The sequence below is a fragment of the Sorex fumeus genome, unplaced genomic scaffold, assembly GCF_029834395.1.
Source record: "Sorex fumeus unplaced genomic scaffold, SorFum_2.1 ptg000019l, whole genome shotgun sequence".
NCBI classification, from domain to species: Eukaryota; Metazoa; Chordata; class Mammalia; order Eulipotyphla; family Soricidae; genus Sorex; species Sorex fumeus.
Window position 1 is genome coordinate 1,784,503 of NW_026606076.1, and position 11,737 is coordinate 1,796,239.

The following is an 11,737-nucleotide window of genomic DNA, read 5'->3' on the forward strand; positions in this document are numbered from 1 at the left end:
AGGCTTTGAAATTCCTCCCTGCCATTCTCAGGCTTCCACCTTAACAATCACATACTTGGTCTGCTCCTGCTGGCATAATAATATTTATTCTCAATTAGCGAATCTTACCAACTCACTCGTACTTGCTGACCCCATTCCCAAATCAAAGTGCTGTAATGCCAAATCCTGAAGTCGCGATTTCCGTTCTGAAACTGAACAAAACATGCAATTCAAGCACTTGTCAAAAAAATGTAGCAAAATGATGCCATGTAGTTAAGAGTACATCTCTGTGGTTCTCAAAGTCCAAAGAGTCCCACACTAAACAAAATATTTGAATAGTGGAAAACTGTGAGGATCTTGGCAATTCTACAAAAGGTTTTGTTTTTGAGCAGACCTGGTATTGTTCGGGGAACCAGGTGATTTAACAAATTATTGAACAGGTCACCATCGGGCACTGCAAGGCACTCCCTGCTGTAAACACACAAAATTTCGTGTAGTACACAAAGTAAATTGATGCACCAATGGATGGAACTATTTAAAGGGACCTGAGCAATAACTGGGCAGATAGGGTTCTTCCCATGGACACAGTCGAAACGGGTTGATAGGAATCACCCAATAGGATCTGGCGACCCTACAAGACTAATTCCTGAGGACAAGGCTGAGAGTAAGCCCTGAGTATCCACAGGTAAAGCCTAAAAAAAAAATGAGGGAGCGAACAGCTACTGCACGGCTGTCCAACATCCCAGCCCGTCCCAGCCCGTCACAGAGCTACCTCCCACACACAGCTGCCTCCCAACGCCAGGGAGCCCACCCGGGTCTGTTCAGACACGGTTGTCTCCACACTGCTCTCACCGACAGCCTGTAGATGCTGGTAGGTCTCCAGCATCACGTCCCTGTAGAGCTTCTTCTGAGAGGCCGCCAGGAATGACCATTCCTCCGGGGTGAAATGCACAGCCACGTCATGGAAGGTCACTGCGTCCTGAGTCAACACACGGAGAGGGTGGGAGTCAGATTCTATCTTAGCCTCATTGCCACTACTGTGAGGCCAGGAGCCAGGGTCCTATATTGTCGCTGGGCCTCTCCGCTCTGAATGAACCAGCCTCCATGCACATGCATTGTTGACGGGCCCCAGAAATCACATAAGGCAGCTGGATCTGCTAAAGCGGGAGGACGTTATACAGAAGGTTCTTGGATGTATCTAAATTTCCTGGTAACCCCAGGGCCAATTCGAGCACCACTGGTGCAGTGAGCACTGTAGAGAGGATCACTTGAACACAGACTTGTACTTTCCAAAAGACTATCACTGAGTGTAGCAAAAACCACTGCATGCTCACCACTGCACCCCCAGAGCTCATGACCAGTAGAATTGAGAACTTGGCAGTCCATATAGACAACTACTCAGAGCGGTGCATGGCATGTGCGCATGTAGGAACTCACTGCTCAGGACCACCCCAAATCCCGCTCAAAGAAGGTAGAAGTTTCTGGACCCCAACATCTCTACTGGCCTCAGAGATCCTTGGCTCTTTCTCCTTGGGATTGGTGCATGCCCAGAAATCCACACACAAGATTATGTGAACGTAAGACTATATGACCGAGCAGGTAGTCTCTCCAACGCAGGAAGGACAAAACAGGAGAAAAGCAAGTCTCGGGGCCCAAGTCACAGTAGTTGCCAGGGCGAAAATGGGGCCAGCACACCCCAGGGTGCTCTGAGGCCAGTAAGCTTTGAATCCAGAGCCCAGAGTCAAGAGGACAGCTCATGACAAAAACAATGCAAAAGAAACCGAAGCAGCAGATTGGCGTAACAGGACAGCTGTTCCCGGGACAGCACGTAGGACTGGCGATCCCCAAAATCCCATATGGTCCCACAAGCACTGCCAAGGGCAATGCCATTGTGCAGCGCAAGGAGTGATAGTGAGAATCCTTGCTCTGCCACCCCAAATAAAACAGAAAACCCAAGATGAAGCCTTTGGACCTCCAGCATCCCATTGGTCACCTAGACCTGTCAGGAATCAGCATTGAGCACTGAGCTTTGAGTACTCCTCATGCACCACTGGGTCAGCCCCAAAGCTAAATAAAACCAAACAAGCATACACAAAAGCAGCTTCAAACAGCAGAATGGGACAGTCCGATCAAAGTCTCATCTTGGAATCCATCCAAAAGAATCTCAAAACAGAAGGCCCAGGAAGCCTGGGCACTCCTTTTACTAACTCATTTCATTCTATCTGTCTACTCCTACCTGAGGACGGTTTACCAGAAGCCTCATCACCATCTTCTCCTGTCACTGTTGTTCTGAGGATCAGCAGGAGGCTCCGTGCAAAGACCTGGAAAGTCAGAACAGTGAGCACCAGAGATGAGCACCCCCTCCCACTCCTGAGCTCAGACCAGCCACACCCTCCCGCACAGCCTCACAATTCCACCTCAGGGAGACAATGGCATAAGTTCCTGTCTCCACTGGGGATGCAAATTTTGTTGGCATCTGTGCTGCACTTAAGGAGAGGAAGCTGGGCCCAAGCTACAGGGGAGGAAAAAACAGCCTTCTCTGATCCCCGGATTCCTCTACGGCTCCCAAAGGAAAGTCCCTATAGGCCCTGACAGGGGCCGACTCTCAGCCCAGGAGCTCCCAAATAGGCTGGAAGCAGTGCTGCCCTGTGGGAACCGTAGCCTGGCATGTGGCTCCACCATGTGACTTAGAGTGGAGAAACCTTCGACACTCTCTTGCAGGGTGGACAAGGATATGCCCCTGGGCACTCTGTCCTGGGGACCTCAGTATTATTCACAAATGCAGGTGTCGTCTGCTCAGGGAGAGATGAGGAGTCAGGGGTACTTTGCAGCTTGATGTTAGGGAGCTGAAATTCATGAACCAGAAAAAGATACGCTGGTATTGTGGTTAGAAGGCAATAATGTGTGTTGGGTGCTTGACTAGATGAACCCATCGATCCTCTGCATCCCATATGGCCCCCAGTAGCTCCAGGGATAATACCTGAGCTTGAGACTCGAGTAAGTCATGAGCATCTCTGTGTATGTACCCTCTCCCCCCCAAAATCTAAAGAACCAAAAATAGCCCCCCAAATACAATTTCATTAGCAAATCGCAGCCACCAGCAAGTACCCTTCCCGATCCCCAGCCTGACCCGGGCTCTCACGGCAGACAATGAAAATGACCAGCAACAGGTCTCCTGCCATTAGGTGGAGGGACAGAAGCTCTGCCCCTCGAATCTGGAGATTCTACAGAATCGAGCATAGGGCTGATGTTTCAAACATGGGAGTGCTGGGAAGGTTGGTACGGCCAAGCCCCTGGCTGAGTCCCACATTCACCCACTGTTGCCCCATCCTGAGCCGCAGAGGATCGTGGCCAAAGAGGCACCCCAGAATCACGAACTCACAACTGTCACTCCTGAACCCTGAGAAAGCCCCCACTGCACCCACAAAGCTCTGCCTCCCCCCAAAACCTCCACCACACCTCACGATCCACCTGGATGTTGGCGAATAAGTGAAAAACCAGCGCAAAATTCCCCCAAGTTGGCTCGGCCCCTCGGCTCAGAGTGGAAACGGGAAGGCGCGGGGTGTTCACAGGAGGTTGCTCGAGTCCTGCAACTAAATCCTTCTTCAGAGACCCCCTTCCAGGATGGGGCGCAAATTTACTTGTCCTTTGCCAAGTGAGCAACAGCCCCAGTGTCTGAGTCAGGAACGGAAAACGAACTGACATTTATGACATCACTTCTGACATCACTTCCGTTTCTATTAGGTACCTTAAAGAGCCAGAGTCTAGGCACTGAGAATCTTTTTGCCACCCAAGTGAATCTGTGCTGCAAGGGGGATGGACTCGAATAAAGGGGTGGAGAGGCAAATGCTGGACTGGTCGGTCACACACTGGGGGCCTGGGGGTAAGAAGTCCCCTGATCCTGCATTGTCAACGAACATCGAACCAATGATATCTAAACACAAAATGTTACCCTGACTCTTGTCAAATGATCCCTGAGCTCAGAGACAAGAGTAAACCCTGAGCACTGTATGCTGTGGTGAAAAATATAACAAGAAAAAAGGCAAATTCTACCGCAGAGGGGGGGGGGGATGATGTAAAAAGACAAATTCGAGAGTGAAACACTAAAAGACTCAAATTTCTGGTACTTAAAAATCCCCTATTATTGCGGCTGGAGAGACAGCACAGCGGGTAGTGTGTTTGCCTTGCACGCGACCAACCCAGATTCGATTCCCAACATCCTATATGGTCCCCTGAGCATTGCCAGTAGTAACTCCTGAGTGCAAAGCCAAGAGTAATCCCTGTGCATTGCCAGCTATCATCCAAAAAAGAAAAAAAATCTCCTATTTTTGATCTATCCCTGCGACAAAAACTCACCGTTTCTCCTGAATCCCTATTGTTCTTTCGCCATTGTTCATGCATGTATATGTGTATATATAAGTGTGACTTTGTGTGATTTTTGTTTCGGGGCCACAACCGGCAGATTCAGGGCTTACTCCTAGCTCTACATGCAGGAATAAATCTGGGACAGACCAGATGGGATGCAGGGGATAGAACCTGGGTTGATTGCTTGGATGGTTAAGTCCTTACCCAATGTACTGTGGCTCCGGCCCTAAGGAAATGTGCTCCTAGCACACCCAGTGGGATTCCTGAGCCAATGTCCTGACTCCTGGAAAACCAAAACTTTCTTGTTTAAAAAAAAAACAAAACCATTTACCTTGGTTGGATTCTGGTTCTAAACAATTTAGGTTTAACATTGGTTCATCATTTCTCCTCTGCTACAAGGAGCTGAGGCTTACTGAGTAACAACTTTCTCGACCTAGCATAAAAGCATTTTTATGATGGCTACAGAGATAGCACAGACCACGAGTTCCTTGTCTGGCACATAGCTGACCAGGGTTCAATCCCTATCACCTCACAGGGTCCCCAAACCTAGCATTATCAATGAGAACAGAGCCGGGGTAAACTCTAATCTCCATTGGGTGTAGCCAACCAAAAATAAATCAATAAATTTAGGTGCCAGAACTATAGTTTGGTAGGGTACTGGCCTTGTAAACGGCTGACCTGTATACCCCGGCAACACACTGAGTACCGTTTGGTACCTTTTAGCAGCAACCAGAGGGTATGACCATATATATATATATACATATATATATATACACACACAAATATATGCGTGTATGTGTGTGTATATCTATATCGATATATGTAATTTGTTCACAAGTCAACCTCCACCAACCAGTTTTATAGAATGCAGGTTTGGATTTTGCTACAGGTGGCAGAACTTTGAGCTTACCTGAGTGGTGCTTGGGGAATACTGCGTTGTACAGGAGACTGTACCATGGCAGATTGCTTGCAAGGACCCGTCCTGCATTCCTGGCCTATCTCTGACTGCAGGAATTCAAATTCTATATAAATAATGTGAACCTTGTGAGAAATATACAGGCAGGGGGCAGGGATGAGGCCCAGCTGGTAGATAGAGGTCAGGGCAGGGTTGCTGGCACCTGGGGCCTCCTGGTGCAAACCTGAGCCAGAAGTACAGGCTGCAATTTCAAAGGTTTGCAGCGGCCTGGAAGAGCTGACAGTGAGTGGGAGGGCACTTGTCATGAACGCAAAAGACTTAACTTCACAACCTGAATTGCCAAGGAGTGATCACGGAGTACTGCTGGGTTTGGCAAAATCCTGCATAGCCAATCCGCCTTCTGCCCAAAAAAGGCTATGAGGAGTTAACTGCCAACTGAAGAGGTGTGAAATCTAGTAATATATTCTGAATAGTCAGTCCTCTGGGTTTGTTGTTTTGTTTTGAGACCACATGCAGAAATGCTCAGAGCTTACAGGCCAGGTTTTCAGACTATGATTTTACTACTATGGGTACATGATTTAATAAAAGAAAAAGAGGATTAAAAATTATACTTGGAGCCAGAGTGATGTACAGTTGGCAGGGCATATGTTCGGTCCCCGGCATCACATACAGTTCCCCAATGACTCCCAGGCGTGATTCCTGAGTGCCAAGCCAGAAATAACACCTGTGTATTACCGCTGTGTCCCAAAAAGAAAAAAGAAAAAAAAAAGAAAAGAAAAATTAAATTTAGCCCAAACGAGATTTTAAAGTCCATAATTTTGCCCAGAGCCTAGAACTCCTTTTTCCCTTCACAGCCATCTGTTGAAAGGGCTCAAGAAATTTCACATGCAAGAGCCCTCAATGAAGGTAGAAACAGGAGAGAGCACACCAGATTGAAGGAGATGACAGCCACTTGGAAGCCCAGAGGGCCTTCCCTGGTATCCAGTGTCCACTAGTCCCCTGAGCACAGAGCAGGGCACAGACCTCAAGTACTACCAGGTGTGGCCCCAAATCTCACCTCCTCTGCTCCCCAAGTAGTGAGATATACCCAAGGAGAGAAGCTCAGAGGGCTGAGCACCTGATTTACCTTTGGGGGACATGGCATGGCTCCCCCTGCATCTCAGACACACAGACACAAGAGGGGGAGAGTCTCTGTTTATCTCCAAGTTTGTAGCAAATGGAGCGGGGGCGGGGGAGAGAGGGAAAGACAAGAGAAACACTCCAACACCAAAAAGATGCTCAAAGAATGCTCATGTGTCAAGACAAATTCTGGAGTGGGAGGGTTGGGGTCATACCTAGTGATTCTCAGAGGAGAGTATCACCTAGTGATGTTGTGGCAGTTATAACTCTGGTCACCGCAAGAAAGACAAATGCCCTCCTGGCTGTACTACTGCACCACCACTAAGAGTGAGACATTTAGAACCTATTGCAGCTGATCCCTGGAAAACCCCTTTCTGCAAGAACTCACTTCAACAGCAGGGCACACCCCTGGTCTTGGAGAGATGGACAGTGGAGATGCTTGAAATCGGGACAGGTGAGGCAGAAATTCTTTTTTCTGATGAAATATAATCACATAGGGTTAGCAAAGATAGTAAGTTTATAGGGTGCATTTCTTTCAAGCAGCTAATCCGGGGTCAATATGCAACAGGACATAGGCTCACCCACTCCAGCACTGCTAAAAATGATACATGAACTCAGAACCAAGAGTAACCCCTGAGCACTGAGTGCTGCTGTGGCCAAAAAAAGTACAATAAATTAAGTAATAAAGACATTTCTGGAACCGGAACGATGGTACAGCAGTAGGGAGTTTGCCTTCCATGCGGCCAACCCGGGTTCGATTCCCTAAATCCATATTGTCCCCCAGCACTGCCAGGAGTGACTTCTGAATCCAAAGCCTGAGTAAACCCTGAGCATCGCTGGCTGTGACCCTAAAAATAAAAAAAAAAGAAATTTCTGTGTAAAGAGATTGGAGACACAGTATAGCAGGTGCTTGTCTTGCACTCGGCCAAGCCAAGTTTGAATCCTGGCATCCCCTACGGTGCCCTGAGCCCAGCCAGGAGTGATCCCTGAATGCAAAGGCAGGAGCAGTAACTGAGTCTTGCAGTTGTACTTCCTACAGACTGAATCATTATTTCATTTAAACGCATAAAGGTGTGGTGGCCAATAGTGATCCTAAATTGCATTATTAAAGGGTTTAGGGCACACTCTGGAAGTGCCCAAGCTACTTCCTGCTAAGATGGCACATTTGGTTGCAAGACCCACTGCAGCTCCACCCTGTTGCACCCTTCCAGACCGCAACCTGAGTTGCCTTAAAGCTCCACACCTTGGGGCCTGAGTGACAGCATAGACAAATGAGCATTTCTTTTGGTGGTGGACAACTTTGGTTTAATTCTGGGCATCCCTTATGGTTCCAAGCACCACTAGGAGTGCTTGCTGGATTTAGAGCCAGGAGTAACCACAATGCCTCGCTGGGTGTGACCCCAAATGCAAAATAAATAAATCAAAAGGAAAGAGAAGCTCCCCACCTCCCTGAACTCCCAGAACCCACTGAATGCACAAGAACCAGTGAAAATCAAAGGCTCTGCCAAATGCTTTGGGCCTCAAGCATATGAGGAATATGCCGTGCCCCTCCCCCCATTCAGCCTCGCCATCTCCCAAGAACGGCAGGACAGAGGGGAGGGTGTTTTTTTCCTTCATGCTGCTGACCCAGATATGGGGTACCCTGAGCAACCCCATGAGTGACCCCTGAACACTGCCAGGTGGGGCTCAACAACCCCCACAAGAAAAAAAATGCGCACCCAGGTCCCTTTGAGGAGGGAATCCCATGCTTTAGTCCTAATCCACAATCCGCCTAAGGAATGACAGGGGACAAGGAACGGGATGTCCTGGGGACACTGCTTGGGATGATCCACCCACACTGTGACTGACCAGGTGCTGGTTGTCGCCCCGAAACTAAGATAACGCTGAGCGGCCCTCACTCGCCCCATCAGATCTGGGGGAGACTGAGGCTCCCTCTAGCTCTGGCACTTTCTGCTTTGGGAGGGGCCCGAGCGATGGGTCAGCAGGGAGGGCACTGGCCTCGCATCCCGACACCCAGAAGGGTCCTCGGATCCCCAGGGAGGGAGTCCTGGGCGCCACTGGGAAAAGGTCTAAAACACATGAAAAAAATTAAAATTTTTATTTTCACTTTTGCTTGTTCAGTTATTGTCCTTGTTTCTGGAACTTTCAGAACGACCTTCGCGCTTCCAATTCGTTTTTCTCCTCGACCACGTGCTTCCTCTACCCACCCACTTTTTTGGGGAGGTCTGGGGGGCTTTGCCAAGGGCTCACTCCAGGCTGTGATCGGACGCTGTGCAGTGCCAGGATCGAACCCGGGCGGCCGTGGTCCCCCCTTACACATCTTTCTAAATAAATCGTCCTTAGTATCAAGGACCCTGTTTCCCCCAAAATCAATTTATAAACCTCTTGGTGGGAGCGCTCGGTGCGTCCCGGGTGAGGGGCCGCCACCCCGGGCCACCGCCACGGAGCGACCCCGCCGCCCACAAGGCGGAGCCCCCGGAGGTTCAGGCGCTCAGAGCGACCACCCGGACGGGCAACGGTGAAACCGACCTCCCGGGACCCCCCTGCCTCCCCTGGGGGGCCCCTCACCCGCTCCTCACCTTCCCAACCACGAGACCCGCCTGCACTTCGGCACAGACCGCCAGGGCCGTCGGATGAAGGTCACGGCTTTTGTGACGTCACCCAGAGCCTTAAAGGGCCAGGCTTCGAATATTCCTGACCAGGTACTTGCCTGGTCAGGAAGGTTCATTTTCCTCGTTTACGGGATAGGATCAGGTGATCCAGACATCTGGGAGTCGCCAGGTTTGGGATAGATGGGAGAGAGATGAGCTGAACAAATAACATGTCGAGCAGAGAGTCTTTGTATTTAAGAAGCAAATAAAATTCACAAAAATACTTTGCAAAGAGCCGCAAGACCTTCTCTCTGAGTCCCGACGTTCATTTGTTTATTCATTTACAACCCTCAGCCACATGCTAGGACCAGGCCCCCAGGATTCCTCCTGGCAGGTGCCAATGAAAAAGACTGGCTTCAACAGGGTTCCTCACCATTGGGGGCTGATGAGCGGCCGCTCAAAGTGATCTGGCAGTTTGACATACACATGTCTACACAGAAAGCTGCAGGACAGGGCCCGGCACAACCCCTGGTTGAGAAGTTTGGGATGGTCAAGACTTCTGCCATCAGCAGGTGCGGCATACTCAAGACCCACAGCCCCCCATGCTGATCTCCACCCCAGGCCATGTTGCTCCATCGCAGAGCTGGAGGTGAAGATGCCCCAAGGATAATGCACTCACACTCGAGACCCCTTTGCCATGCTAAATCCCCCCAGTGCAACGAGCAAAGCCTCATATCCTCCTAAAGCCTCCGGAGCAAGGCAGACCCCAGGAACCCACTGGGTATGGATGGGGGGGAGTAAAAAAACAACCACAAAAGTGCCCCAAGAGCTGGCAAAATCTTGTTGGTCACATTATAGGCACTGGAAGTGAAAGGTCCTCGTGTTCTGCCACTAATTGGCCTTCAGTGTCCCCCTTCGACTGAAGTATCACTTGTCCTTTAAACGTGTGCCCGGAGGAGGCCTGATCCACTTGATATCACTAGGAATAAAGGTGCACATGGAAGACTCCCGTCTGTGACATCATCCATTTCACCATGGAGACTTAACGTGCCAGGTTCCAAGTCCAGACAGACCATTATGGCAGCCCAGGTGAATCAGTGGAAGGGGGCTGAGCTTGAATCAAAAAGAGGAGAGGCAAGTGCTGGAGGGGCTGGTCACAGAGCTCAGGGCAGCGAGTTAAGGTGGAGTCCCTTGGTGCTGTTCTGGTCAAACATAGAACCAATGCACCCCAAAACATCCATCAACAAAACAAAAGCAAGGTTGATTCAATGTAAAATAGACAAGTAGATTGTGAATGGCTCCTGGGACAATGAGTTTCTCTGGGAAGTCATTAATCAAGATGGGTGCAGTGTTTCTGAAGCCAGCCCTGAAGATGCAGAGGAACTGGCCTAGCAGCAAACCAGAGAGCTGGAGAGACACTGGACAGAAGCAAAGGCTGTAAAGAAAGTCAGAGAGCACTGTACAGTGAAAAATCTACCCCTTGAAGACACACTATATAAGAACCTACAAGGAAACCCCAGGATGCAGCTCTAGAAACACGTTTTCAACCAAGAGTATGGGGAAAGAGGTTAGTACTGTGGCTTAATGCTTGTGTTAAACATGGTTTTTCCAAGTTCCATTCCTGGCATCCAAAACAACACAGACTCCTAAGAACTGCCAAGTATGGCATGAATTACATAAAACATATTTCAATAAATAAATCCTTGTATAGACCTTGTATAGACCTTGTATAGACTAAGAACGGAGGCACATAGGAGTTAATGGGCACCAAAGTGTACTAGATCATTTTGTAGACTTCGTCTTTTGGACAGACCAAAAACAGTTTTAATCATTCTGATGGCTACTAGGGTTGAGATTTTACCACTTACAAACGCAACGTGTTGTCGTCTTTTCTCCTAATATAATTGAAATGAGAAGAGTAAAATCCAGGCATATGACGACCCTTTATAGTTAGTCTTCACAGCTGATGTTATTGCCTGCTGAGATGGGAGTTTGGGCCTTCTGCCAGGTTCCCACCATTTGTAAAATATTTTGATCAAGGGGCCTGTTCCATCCTATCATTGAACCATCAGAAATCTTTCTGTGCACAGTGAAGTCCACATCAACTATCTCTAATCCACCCTATTAAAGAAGAACGACAGGGTCATTATCCTAAACTTTTCAGAAATATTTATCCTCAATGCTTAGGGTAATCTAATAAAAATCTGAAAACAAGGAGTGCAGAGCTGATACAGTGGGAAGCTGCTCGACTGCACAAGACTGATCTGGATTCAAAGTCCAGATCCCCATAAGGATACCTATGTCCTCCCTGGCAGGTATGGATGAGCTCAGACCCAAGAGTGTGGCCTGAGCAAAGCAGGTGTGGCTCCTCAAAACATAAGCGAGGAAGGCCTGAAGTGTGGAGGTTTGCCTCTTTTTTCCATTCCAAAGGATTCACTGCAACATCCTGGTTGATCTCTATCATAAACCCCGCCAACCGGGGTCTCTGCCTCAAACCAGAGTCCAAGCAAAACTGAGACACTGGGCTGCACTTATTACACAGCGGGCAGGGCGTTTTCATTGCATGCAGCCAACCCGGGTTCAATTTCCAGCATTCCATAGGGACCACCAAGAACAGCCAGGAGTAGTTCCTGAGTCCAGAGCTAGGAGTAAACCCTGTGCATCTCTTCGTTTGACCAAAAAAAAAAGAAAACATAAAGAGTGACACTGATAAGTGTGATCGAGGGGTGGTTATTGTACCCGTTCACTTAGTTCCTATTTAATCAGT